Source organism: Schistocerca serialis, chromosome 2 (assembly GCF_023864345.2).
Source record: "Schistocerca serialis cubense isolate TAMUIC-IGC-003099 chromosome 2, iqSchSeri2.2, whole genome shotgun sequence".
Lineage (NCBI taxonomy): Eukaryota > Metazoa > Arthropoda > Insecta > Orthoptera > Acrididae > Schistocerca > Schistocerca serialis.
Genome location: NC_064639.1, coordinates 888,544,442 through 888,558,472, shown reverse-complemented (window position 1 = coordinate 888,558,472; position 14,031 = coordinate 888,544,442).

Here is a 14,031-nt window from a genome sequence, read left to right as displayed (position 1 = left end):
TACCTTTTTGTAATTTCTTCAGTTTTAATGCACAGTTTACAACCAACAGATTATGGTCAGAGTCGTCATTTACCCCTGGAAGTGTCTTACAGTTTTAAACTTAGTTCCTAAATCTCTGTCTTACCATTATATAATCTATCTGTAACCTTCCAGCGTCTCCAGGCCACTTCCATGTATACAACCTTCTTTTATGATTCTTAAACCAAGTGTTAGCTATGATTAAGTTATGGTCTGTGCAAAATTCTACCAGACGGCTTCCTCTTTCATTCCTTACCCCATTCCATATTCACCTACTACTTCTCTCTCTCTTCCTTTTCCTACCATCGAATTTCAGTTCCCCCATGACTATTAAATTTTCGTCTCCCTTTTCTGTCTGAATAATTTCTGTTATCTCATCATACATTTCATCATTCTCTTCGTCTGCGGAGCTGGTTGCCATATAAACTTGTACTACTGTGGTAGGCGTGGGTTTCGTGTCTGTCTTGGCTAGAATAATGCATTCACTATGCCGTTCGTAGTAGCTTACCAGCACACCTATTTTTTTATTCATTATTAAACCTAGCTCCTGCATTACCCTCATTTGATTTTGTATTTATAATACCGCATATAACATTAATGAATGAAAATACTCAAAATATGTAAACTTACTGCCGGCCGCTGTGGCCGAGCGGTTCTAGGCGCTTCAGTCTGAAACCGCGCGACGGCTGCGGTCGCAGTTTCGAATCCTACCTCGGGCATGGATGTGTGTGATGTCCTTATGTTGGTTAGGTTCAAGTAGCTCTACGTTATAGGGGACTGATGACCTCACATGTTAAGTCCCATAGTGCTCAGAGCCATTTGAAGCATTTTTTGTTAACTTACTGATAAGTATGATACCCCTCCCCAAAGATTCTGACGCTTCATGGTGCAAATGTGGCTGCAGTAAGTTGTTTTGAGTTCAAAAATGTTTGTTTCCATCCTAAATTTTCATCAACATAGATTTAAAAAGTTCAGTTCGCATCGTAGTTGACAATTTATCACTTGCTACACTAACTGATGTGCACGACTGAATACATTCTTTCAAAAATTGAGACCATTCACAACAAATCGCTCAATAATACTTTGAGAAACATTATTTACTGATTTTTCCTTTGCAGGAGACAAGTCATGTAGGAGTTTTGAAAGGAGTTTCCGATATTTGAAGGTGATTTTGTTTCGCACAATCATGATTTCGGCTTTATAGCCATACTCAAGTGAACACTTAACAGAAAATTAGTAAAGTGTATATATCGTACAGTGCAGGAACAAGAAATCGTTATATATTAGAGAACATTACTTAAATGTTGCAGTATATCTGACCTATGTGACATGTCATCGTCGATAAAACTTATTTCTTGTCTTATAGCCTAGTTGTATTACGGTATATTAGCATATATCGATGATCAATAATACGGCTGACATTGTGGACAGTAACACAGTGCGCCGTGTTTAGCTACCAATATCTTCCTTCGACCAGCATTCGTTACATCTGGGTGTCATCTGCTGTCAACAGTGGTAGAGTTCGTAACAAAGCGGCATTGCAGTGTAAGCCGTATGTTTGGATTACCAGAGGCATTACCAGGGAAGGGTAGCACTTAAAATGTCATGGAAAATGCACGTTCGTAACGCTTTCTTACAGAGATACTACGTAACACTCCAGAGAGTGTAAATATAACCATTTTAGATGCACAACGAAAGTCTGATATCAAGAATGATGGCTTGGTTGCTCATTATAATGTCGTAATTCACTGACTCTTGGAGATTTAACTAAAAGACGTTACACCTGTACAGCACGCACGAACCGCGTGAAACGACGGAAATTCGACAACACTCGTACTGAAACACACTGAGCCAAAACCTGCTCAGTGAGGTTTTTTTTTTTTTTTTTTACATACTTGGTTCAGATCTTCATATGACAGAACTAGCGGGGCTACGTTTACGTAAGTTTAATGGTCATTCATGTAACACGGAAGTTTGGACGTCAGGTATGTAATATAGCTAACTGATCTACCATGCTTCCCCTCTGCCTCGGCCTCCCCCCCCCTCCCCCCCTCCCCCCTCCCCCCCTCCCACCCAATGCCCATCCCCGAAGCTGCTTCATTTCCCTTTCACCCCTAACACCTCCCACTCCCACTCAACTGGTCAGTCCACACCCGCCCCCGCCCCCCTTGGCACCCACTCTACACTATAACCTATTGCCCCCACACACCTTCAATGAACAATCGCACTGTTATCGGCACTATCGTTTTTTAGAAATGTGTAACGAATGTCATTGAGCAGGTTCTTGCTCAGGATATTTAGTTTGAGTTATGTTGAATTTCCGCCATTACACGCGAGTCGGGCATGTAGATGCACATGTGACTTTTTAGGTAAGTCTCTAAGATTTTGTAATATTGCAGCCACGCGATCATTTTTCAGAACAGAATTTTGTTGTCCATCTAAAATGCTTATATTTACAATCTGACAATAATGCATTACATTGTACATGGGTTGGATAAAAAGTATTGGCAACAGACAGATGGTCACCATTTTACATGCACTCAAAACAGCCGTTCCACATATCTTTCAAATTCCCTACGCAGATGGAGGGCGTCGTACGCAGTTAGTGCTTTCATCTCTGTTGGTGTCTCACAAGGACTGTCCTATGGCACGGTCGATGTCTTCCTTGGTGTTGTAGCGCCTTCCACGACGAGGTCTTTTCATTTTGGCCAACATGTAGTAATCCCACGGACTCAAATGGGGTGAATACAGTGAATATTTCAGTATCTCCCAGCCACACATACGTAGGACCTCCTGCATGGGGTTCACCATGTGGCATCCTACATTGTCATGAAGGATGATGGAATGCAGTGCCAGAAAGTGCTGTCGCTCTCTTCTCAGTGCAGGACGAAGGTGATGACGCAGGAAATCACAGAAGTAGGCTGCAGTGACAGACTGGCCCTGCGGTAAAACATGATATAGGATTAACCTACGTATAGCGCAACCCACAATAGCCTCACTTTGGCGATCCACATCCAGCACAGTGGCAAGGAAATCTTTCCATGTTGTCCCTGAGGGACGGGTCGTCTTTAACATGGCCAATACCAAAGACGTTCCTGCCATTCCGAAACAGTTTCACCAATCTCGCCTCAGTACGATACAGCAATGCTCCATCGCAACATGCCCTGAAAACATTGAAGTGGCAGGTGGTCGGAGCGCACAGCATTCTTGATACACGCATGTTGTTCGTGTTTCGTAAACGTACTGTTAGGACAGAAACTGTGTGCCAAACAGAGATTCGATCTCGGAATGTTTTCCTTTCGTGGGTAATTTCTCTACTGACTGAGCTACCCAAGCACGACTCACGACCCGTCCTCAACTTTACTTCCGCCAGTACTTCGTCTCCTACCTTGTAAACTTCACAACTTTCCTCTGAAGTCTGACAGTTAGGAAACGAGATACTGGCTGAAGTAAAGCTGTGAGGACGAGTCGTGAGTCGTGCTTGGGTAGCTCAGTTGGTGGAGCACTTACCCACCAAAGGCAAAGATCCAGAGTTTCTATCGGTCCGGCATACAGTTTTAATTTGCCAGGGAGTTCGATATAGGCGCACATTCCGCTGCAGAGTGAAAATCTCATTTTGGGTACTGCTGGGGCGCTCGAACTGGCCTTCTCCCGCTTAACAGTATGCACTGTAACTTACTCAAACACCGCCGTCGCCGCTCACTTTACTATTTCAATTAAGCTTTTGCTGTCCGATACAGACAGCGCACATGCCATTTGATGCACATCCTTCATGTTATTGCAGTGTTGCCGCTACTTTCTACCCAGCCCTAGTATATCTGTAATAGGGTGCCATGAACGTGTATTTCAAAGACATTTTAAGCTCTTGCACAAATAAATATCGCTGGCCACGGTGGCCGAACGGTTCTAGGCGCTTCAGTCCGGAACCACCCGACTGCTACGGTCGCAGGTTCGAATCCTGCCTTGGGCATGGATGTGTGTGATGTCCTTAGGTTAGTTAGGTTTAAGTAGATCTAAGTTCTAGGGGACTGATGACCCCAGATGTTAAGTTCCATTGTGCTCAGAGCCATTTTTGAATCCAGTTCACAGGAAGGTACTGGCTGTTAAATACACAGTACTGCGTGTTTATGGTTACTCACAGTCCACAACATCAGCCACAATATGTATCCTCGATATGTACTCATAACCTGTAATACTACTGGCTTTAGTCGACGATGCTATCTCTAAGGCAGGGATGTTTATTATTACGTCCTCCATATGGGAGTGTACGACCGACAAACGACAGTATGTTTCTGCAGTGGTGCTACATGATTGCTTTCTTGAACGTGAAATTTAACGTTTCAGCTGCCCCGTTCTCGCACTGGATTGGTTAGCAAAGTGACTAGATAGGTACCTTCGACCCTCTTGGCGATTTTACTTAGGACTACAGTTTCCTCGGGTTCTTGGAAGGATATTTTGCTAAGGTATGATGGTTAGTTACACTTGCACTAGTAACATACAAAAACTGCTGCTGGGCACCTCACTACCTTGAAAAATTTCCATTCGTCAGTCTCAAGTCTTACGAGAGACAATTCGTGATAAATGCTTCGAGAAGTTCTCAAATGTCTACTCACCCACTCTTCACAGATGTTTATAAATTCGTTGAACATCATGTCAGTACTTACATGCGCCTTGTAAAAATGCTTTAAATTCATGTCGTCCTGTTTGTAAGTGATGATGAAGTTAGTATTATCACGAACTGACTGCTTTGCAATTTCGGAATACGTATGGCTCAAATAAAAAGGATCCACTTTCACATGTCGACCGAAAGAGAAGTGTCTGCGTATATGTTCCTGAGTCCCCACGGTAATGTCAGCAAATATAGATACGTGTTGCGTTTCACCTTTTCTGGTGATGGGATAGCACTATTTTCGCTGAGCATCTGGTGTGTAACACCTATACCCATGTAAAATCTCCGTTAATAGTGGTTTTTGTGGTTGAAACAGTGTTTTCGAAAATATATTTGTTTACTCGAATCGAATCGCTTGCGGATGTGTTAATACTGACAGATATTATTTGCCTTACCAAAATCTGAAGATGCCTTGGTTAAAGGATGAATGTCATCAGGAAGTAACAATCAATTCTTATTATTCATTTTCAGGTTTCCAGCATCTGCAGGACCAGTCTATTACTAGCAGCTCTTTTCGACAGTAGTGCTTCATCCACTTAGCCACTAATATTATTGTTATTATTATTATTATTATTATTATTATTATTATTATTTCTTCCTTTCCTTCGTCAGACATTATGTCTGGTTAAAAAATGGAAAGTGACGCGGACCTTGATCAAGCGTGACTTCCTTTCAACTGTACGGTATATGTTACATTGCATTTAGGAACTTTCGGGTAATTGAACATGTATCAATAATTACAGATTTCTGTAGTTGTATGTATACGTTTGGATGTAACTGTATTGCGTTGATGTACTGGTGGATATTGTGTGGTATGACTCCTGTAGTTGATAGTATGATTGGTATGTCAACTTTATCCTGATGCCTCATGTCCTTGGCTTCCTCAGCCAGTTGGATGTATTTTTCAATTATTTCTCTTGTTTTCTTCTGTATATTTGTTGTATTGGGTACGGATATTTCTATTAGTTGTGTTAATTTCTTCTTTTTATTGGTGAGTATGATGTCAGGTTTGTTATGTGGTGTTGTTTTATCTGTTATAATGGTTCTGTTCCAGTATAATTTGTATTCATCATTCTCCAATACATTTTGTGGTGCATTCTTGTATGTGGGAACGTGTTTTTTTATTAGTTTATGTTGTATGGCAAGTTGTTGATGTATTATTTTTGCTACATTGTCATGTCTTCTGGTGTATTCTGTATTTGCTAGTATTGTACATCCGCTTGTGATGTGATCTACTGTTTCTATTTGTTGTTTGCAAAGTCTGCATTTATCTTTTGTGGTTTTGAGATCTTTAATAATATACTTGCTGTAATATCTGGTGTTTATTGTTTGATCCTGTACTGTAATCATGAATCATTCCATCTAACTGTATATATTGCCTTTTCTTAGCCATGTGTTGGATGCATCTTGATCGATGTGTGGCTGTGTTAGATGGTATGGTTGCTTGCCATGTAGTGTTTTCTTTTTCCAATTTACTTTTTTCGTATCTGTTGATGTTATGTGATCTAAAGGGTTGTAGGAGTGGTTATGGAATTGCAATGGTGTAGCCGATGTTTTTGTATGAGGGATTGCTTTGCGTATTTTGCTAGTTTCTACTCATTCTATAAAGAATTATCTTAAATTGTCCATAATGTAGGTTTTTTATGTCGATAAATCTCCTTCCCCCTTCCTTTCTACTTAATGTGAATCTTTCTGTTGCTGAATGTATGTGATGTATTCTGTATTTGTGGCATTGCGATCGTGTAAGTGTATTGAGTGCTTCTAGTTCTGTGTTACTCCAGTTCACTACTCCAAATGAATAGGTCAATAATGGTGTAGCATAAGTATTTATAGTTTTTGTCTTTTTTCTTGCTGTCAGTTCTGTTTTCAGTATTTTTGTTAGTCTTTGTCTATATTTTTCTTTTAGTTCTTCTTTAATATTTGTATTATCTATTCCTATTTTTTGTCTGTATCATAGATATTTATAGGCATATGTTTTTTCCATCGCTTCTATGCAGTCGCTGTGGTTATCCAATATGTGATCTTCTTGTTTAATGTGTTTTACCTTGATATGCTATTTTTCTTACATTTTTCTGTTCCAAAAGCCATATTTATATCATTGCTGAATACTTCTGTTATGTTTAGTAATTGGTTGTGTTGTTGATTTGTTGCTGCCAGTAGTTTTAGATCATCCATGTATAGCAAATGTGTGATTTAGTGTTGGTGTGTTCCAGTAATATTATATCCATAATTTGTATTATTTAGCATGTTGGATAGTGGGTTCAGAGGAAGGCAGAACCAGAAAGGACTTAATGAGCCTCCTTGGTATATTCCATGCTTAATCTGTATGGGCTGTGATGCGATATTATTAGAATTTGTTTGGATATTATGTGTGGTTTTCCAATTTTTCATTACTATGTTTAGCAACTGTATCAATTTAGGATCCACTTTATGTATTTACAATATCTGTAGTAACCATGAGTGGGGTACACTATCAAAAGCTTTTTGGTTAATCAATGTATGCATGGTGCAGCGACCTTTGTTTAGTTTTAGCTTCATATGTCACCTCTGCATCTATTATCAGTTACTCTTTACATCCTCATGCTCCTTTGCAGCAGCCTCTTTGTTCTTCATTTATAATTTTGTCCTGTGTTGTATGTGTCATTAATTTCCGTGTAATGACTGAAGTTAATATTTTGTATATTGTTGGTAGGCATGTTATGAGGCGGTATTTTGCTGGGTTTGCTGTGTCTGCTCGATCTTTGGGTTTCAGATAAGTTGTTCCTTGTGTAAGTGTATCAGGGACTGTGTGTGGGTCTGCAATGTAACTGTTAAATAATTTAGTTGGATGTGAATGTATTGAGGTGAACTTCTTTAGCCACAGATTTGCTATTTTATCTTTTCCAGGGGCTTTCCAATTGTGCGTAGAATTAATTGCTCAGGTGACTTCATGTTGCAAAATTATAACTTCAGGCATTTGTGGTATCATCTTGTATGTGCCTCTTTCTGCTAGTATCCACCGTGCATGCCTGTTATGCTGTACCGGGTTTGACCATATGTTTCTCCATAACTCTTTCATGTCTGTTATGTTTGGTGGATTGTCTACTTTAATGTGTATGTTATCTATTGTCTGGTACAATTTCTTTTGGTTAGTGTTGAATGTTTGGTTTTGTTTCCTTCTATTTTCACTTTTTTTATATCTTCTAAGTCGTTTGGCCAATGCTTGTAATTTCTGCTTCTTTTCATCTAATTGCTCTATCGCTTCTTGTTGTGAGATTTTACCTAACCTTTTTCGTTTTTTGTCTGATATTTCATTTCTTATAAATTGTGTTAGCTGTCTGATGTCTTTTCTCAGTTTTTCTATTCTGATCTGTAGCCTGTGTTGCCATGCTGGTTTTGTGGGTTTCTTCTGTGTGTTGGTTGGTTCTGATCTCTGCCTAGTGTGTATATTTAGTGTAGTGAGTGCTCCTATATAAGCCAGTAGTTGTAACTCTTCCATAGTTGTATTTTCATTTATTTTGTTGTGTATGATTGTGTTGATAGTTGTTATTTTTGTTTCTACTTGTGGGTTATTTGGTGGTCTATGCAAGAATGGTCTAATGTCTGTATTTGTGTCTTTATATTCTATATATGTCAGCTGAAATTTTTCTTCTATATCTAACATGTGTGTCACTGCATATTCTATTTGTGCTTGTTCTGGTGGCTTTCTTAATTTCGTTCTCCTCTGATTGTTTAATTGATGCGTGTTGTTCTTTCTTTGTTTGCTCTGGGATGTTTGAGTCCATTACTGTATTTCCTTCTTCTTCTGTTTGCACATTATTTTGTTCCAGTATTTGTTGTTTGATGTTTTCTAATTCTGACTGGGGTATCGTGTTATTTTTGATTATTACATGGATATGATCAGCTAGTCGTTGTTCTGTTAAAAATTTTAATTCTGGGTATCTGGTAATAAATGTTGTGTATACTTGTGATCTGTATCCAGTTGTGTTGGTTCCTAAGTTTGTTGCTTGGTAATAACAGAACATGAGGTGTCGATTAACTTCATGTGACCATCTCATCCTTTGTCTTTGTTTTCATTCTATGGCGGTTGCAAGAGGCATATCCTGCAAAACACCTCTATTTCGATTTAAATCATTTTCTGTGTGGCTAGCAGTGACGCTACCATTGTGGACGGGCATAGGGTTCAAGCGTCGCCCCCGATCATGACAGCCCTTGTCCGAGGCTTCATTAGTTCTGTCCTGAACCAACTAATCACACTAAAAGGGGGGGTTAGCCCTATTAGTGGTTTGTTCTTCTCGTCGCCTTTTATGACTATCAGAACATACCGGAGGCCTATTCTTCTCCCGGGCCTCCACGGGTTTATTATTATTATTATTATTACGATGACGACGACGACGATAATTTGGTAGTAAGCAGTGGATCCTGTACAACTGAGCAACCACTTCCTCAGATGGAGGCTAGGATGTGTGTTTACCACACTAGCTGCAGTAAATTGAGCCATAATTTCTCGTAGAATCTGTAGACATGTTAGAGTCGAGGCAACAGCAGCCAAAGTCACACATGGAGAACAAAAAATCTTCCGCACTGGCTGTTAAAATGCATATTAATAAATGACGACCTGCTTCGCATCAGTGGATATGCATCTTCATAGGTGATAGGTTTTATTTTTTAAATTTTTCTTTATTTATGGCGCGGCAAAGTAAATGCTACGAGCCAGTTTCCATCGTTAATCGTCGAGATTAAACCAACAGCGGACTAAAAGCAGTTATGATCACACTGACCGGGAACGCGCTGGACATGCCGTAGACATCATAGAAGTGCACAAGGGGGTTGAATAACGTTTATTCAAAAACGACAGCTCGAATAAACGGAAAGCGGTCCTAAGATAACCAGATAAAATGCTGTGTCTAAAGATTACGTCCATTTCGTTATCACAATACACGAAATATTCACTCTCAAAGTAGTTCAGAGTTCAACATGATTATTTATAAATTAACACAGGTGAGATAACAAGTAGAAACTCATGTCTATTCGCAGTTCTGTAATGCAGTAGAAAGAAAAGGGCACCATAGTGGTCATTTCCTGTCCAGAATAACCCACACCATCATATACTATTACACACACACACACACACACACACACACACACACACACACACACATACACACGCGCGCGCGCCATTACGGAACTTTATCACTTTGTATTCTAAGCTAATTAATATTTAAGTAAAGAAATGTTCAGTCACACTCAGACCATTAACAATAATTACAAATAAATGTTTGTTTATAAGGAAATGAGCTAGTATTCTAGCACAAGTGCACTTATGTTAAATGATAGCGAATAGTCATTAAATATTTTTTAAACAATTATTTACATGTGTTTGACAGAAATGTCTTTCGGTTTTTTTTTCAGTGGTGGTATCAGATAATATGTGTGAATGACAACCTGTTAATTTACCCTGATCTCATATTAGGAATTGTAGTCAATAGTTACATAATAACCTGGAAAAACTGTAACATAGTCGTTAAATAAATGCGCAAGTAAAAAGGGGAGGTATTCAGGCCACATTCGTTAACTGTTATTGTGGAGAATACGATGCTCTGACAAAAATTTGTTTACTTAAGAGAGATGGAAAAACATAATAAATCAAGAAATAACACAGATATGTAGCTTTCAAGGTTGATAGCTACAGAGCAACGCTACCATCTGCAATCTCATTCACTGAAATCGCATGAAGTGTTAAATCAGGAGTTCATTTCGAAAATTTTTAGTGATCGTAGAATATTAACATGTGTACGTTTAGAGAGAATGAAAATTTTGTCATCGTCTGATGCACCTCATTCTTTTCTGGGATTGCTTTATTATTTGGCTGTTTTTACTGTCGAATTTCAAAGAGCCATAAAAAGCCATTTTTCAGCTTGTCTGACACTCAATTTCTGGTGCATTGTCTCTTCTAAGTGTGTCGCATCCAAAATCCGAGTGCTGGGCTTTAGCCACATTTGTCCTTTTGCTGTCACCTTCGCATCTGGGCACACCAGCATTCTACTGTACATACCAATTTACCTCATACCAATTCTAGACAGTCGATTAGCTCGCCTGTGTAACGTTAAAAGTCTTCGCGCTCACTTCTACCTTGCACGAAGGCAGTGATCTATCATTTGAGTTGTAAGTGCAGATACATCTCCTAATGGGATGAAATCGCTGCCGTCACCACAGGGAGGATGCAGGACTCTGGTACACGGACCTACTTGAGTAGAATTGTGCTAATTGTTGTACAACGAACTATTACTCCTGAATGATATACACTGGTGCCACTTGAAGATAATGGATTTACTGCTCACGAAGACTGCTTCTATGTGTTTTATATGTACTCTTGACTAAAACTGAAAAAATATGTTAGGTCTCAGTGATGTCTGTAAAAAATGTGCAAGATGATGATGGTGTCAGAATGCTCTTTATTATTATCAATTTTCCACAGGATTGTGTGACATCTCTCATGGATTACATTTGCTACCGGAAGTGTTTAAAAATTGTTTCTAAATATGAAGCGTGCTATAAACACTATTATGTGAATAGGCGTTGTCAAATTTATGGACCACCACCACCTATTAGAACTAATTATGTAGGAAGCAAAGATGAACGATAAAAATTCTTCTGATTGCTTTTTCATTCGTTTTTATTCATAAAATTATGTTATCAACATAGGTAATATAAGTCTGTCCTGTCAATAGCGCCACTGCTCCTGCATATGAATCAAAAATTCTATCAACTGAGCTATAATGATGATATGCGATAACCACCTAATGCCTATGACAATACAAAACATGATACTTGGGAGAATTTTCAATGCAGTAGCGGCTTATTCAAGACAGTGAAACTCATCTGGGAGGATAAACCGCGCATACAGTGGATATTAAATACATAACTGCTGAAAATATCCTCATTACAATTTCTAGGATAGCACAACAGCAAGTTGGTTCAATCGCTTTCTCTGCACTGTAAATAGAGCACGCTTGCACATTATAATTATTATCATCACGCCGTGCTATGGGAGAAAATATAATAAAAAGATATTACACTCTATAAACTGCTGTCAACACCTCCACTAGTTCTGTATTAGGGGCAATAACGAAAATAGGACACTAAGTATAATATAAAGCTAAATGTAACATAATTGTAGATAGATAAATGTTTACTACAGTTGCTTATGCTTGTTGCATGGTGGGAGATTGGATAGGTATTTTAGAAAGAGCTTATAACTTCAACATGTGCAGCACAGTGTGTTGGTCACTTAACGCATCTTCTTGCCATTCTGCTGCATCGTCACTATTTGCTGAACTATATTCTGCCTGTCTAGTCTTAGGATCTGCCACCATTGTGTCCCTCCAGTCCCAGTATGCAAATATACGAATGCGCGGTGTCCAAAAGAAGAGACACCACTCATTTATGTAATTTATTTACCTAGATGAGCAATGGATCCACCTTCTTCAGTGTGGATGCGCAATTACATCCGACCGCTGGCGGGAATCTATGTCAAAGCAGCGAGCAGAAATAGACAGGGACTGCAGATAGATGGAGCTAGGTGGGAGTGTAGGTCGGCCGTGAGGATTGCAGAGATAGTCTGCGCAGTTGTGATAAACACTGTCCTGGGTGCGCAGTGGATAACGCAACTATCTAGTAAGCAGGACATACCGATTTCGAATCCCGGTCTGGCACACATTTTCACTCATCACAGTTGATGTCGTAACAAGTCTTAATGGAATTGATATCACTAATTCCTTTCCGTTCCCATCTCCTCCATTCTCCAACAATTACATCAAAGTGAAAAGCTGTGATCGTATTTATAGATGTTTATAACAACTAAATTCGTCATATTCTTCTCAAGAGTCTCGCCAATTGAACCACGATGTACGGACAGTATGACGGTCTATTATGTTCTAAATGGGTGCTGAGAAAAAATTATAATAGCAACAATACCACAAATATATTTCAACAATTCACCCAGTTGATAGTGTGAACAGGTCCTCTTTGTGGACGACCCCCAGAGCACTCCACCATTGGCCGAAAGGTCGAATACTCAAACGTCATTGCCCACCAAGCATTTGTGGGGAACGGGTAGAGGGGAGAGGTTGTGGGGCGACGGGTGGAATAACAGAATAAATGTTTTGTATTTATGCTGTTTGCCGTTCTCAGCACTGGCTCTCTAACTACAATATTGGTAACCAGAAAGTGATTAGCAAAACATGAAGCCTGTAATTAGTCCTAGTGCCCACTTCATCTGAGAAATACATTTATAGATACATCTTATAGCTCTGAGGAATTAGGAGACTGTCTGGGATTCATAATCAAACACCATTCTCTCTAAAATGTTCACTATATTCTGAAAGTCACAGACCAAAAAGAATCCACACAATCCAACTACCAGAGCAGTTCAGAGTCTAATGCACTGATGCCACTATAACTGTTCAAATTGAATGTTTAAGTGAATGCTCGCCATAATTTGATGATAATGTTCATCAAACGCCACGCTAAATAATGGTAGAATGTCTGTCCTGCAGCGGCACGTGAAAATACGACATACGCAAACTGAAGACAGATTATTAAAGTCATCCGAGAATTAACACTTCACTCGAAAACGATTTCATGGTTACGCGTATCCCGAGTAACTTATTACGGCATCCGAGGCTGTTTATAGCAATGATACTGACGCGACGCGACTCGCGGCACAGGTGGTGCGCTAATCAGCATCTGGAGAGAACTGGGGCCTTCCTTTTCTCGCGCGGCGTTCTTTCATATAAAGCCACAGTGCGGACGGCTAAGGGAACGCCTGATCAAATCTGCTCTCCCGACTAGCCGCTGGGCTAGTAATGCACCACTTTAAGTTATCGAATAAATCATTGCTTCCTTTGCTGATGGCCGATGAAGCTCTCAATTTAAATGTGCAACCAGCACACACGTAAGTAATCATAATAAAAGTCTGACGTGGCTAAGTCAAATATTTTGGGCGAGATAATTAATTTAATTACACTACACGCAGCAGACCAGCTGTGAACTTGCCCTCTGGAGATACGCTATCGCTATAGTTTTATAGTTATTCAGTTGAAACTTCTCACATCTTTATGATTATAGCGGATCTCCCTTCTACTTAAATTTAAACATCCTAGCTTTATTTATTCTATCTATCTTGCTTCCTTAATTTCTAAGACAAAAACCAGAAAATCATGAATATCAACTAAAATTTTAATTTGTGAGATCCTGAATACTGTTTCTGCTAAACTGTTATGCAAAAGGAATCTAAATATAAATTTTTAATTTTCTAGCTCTTTTCTGTTGCGCCAATGATTTTTACAGAAAAACGTCCAAAT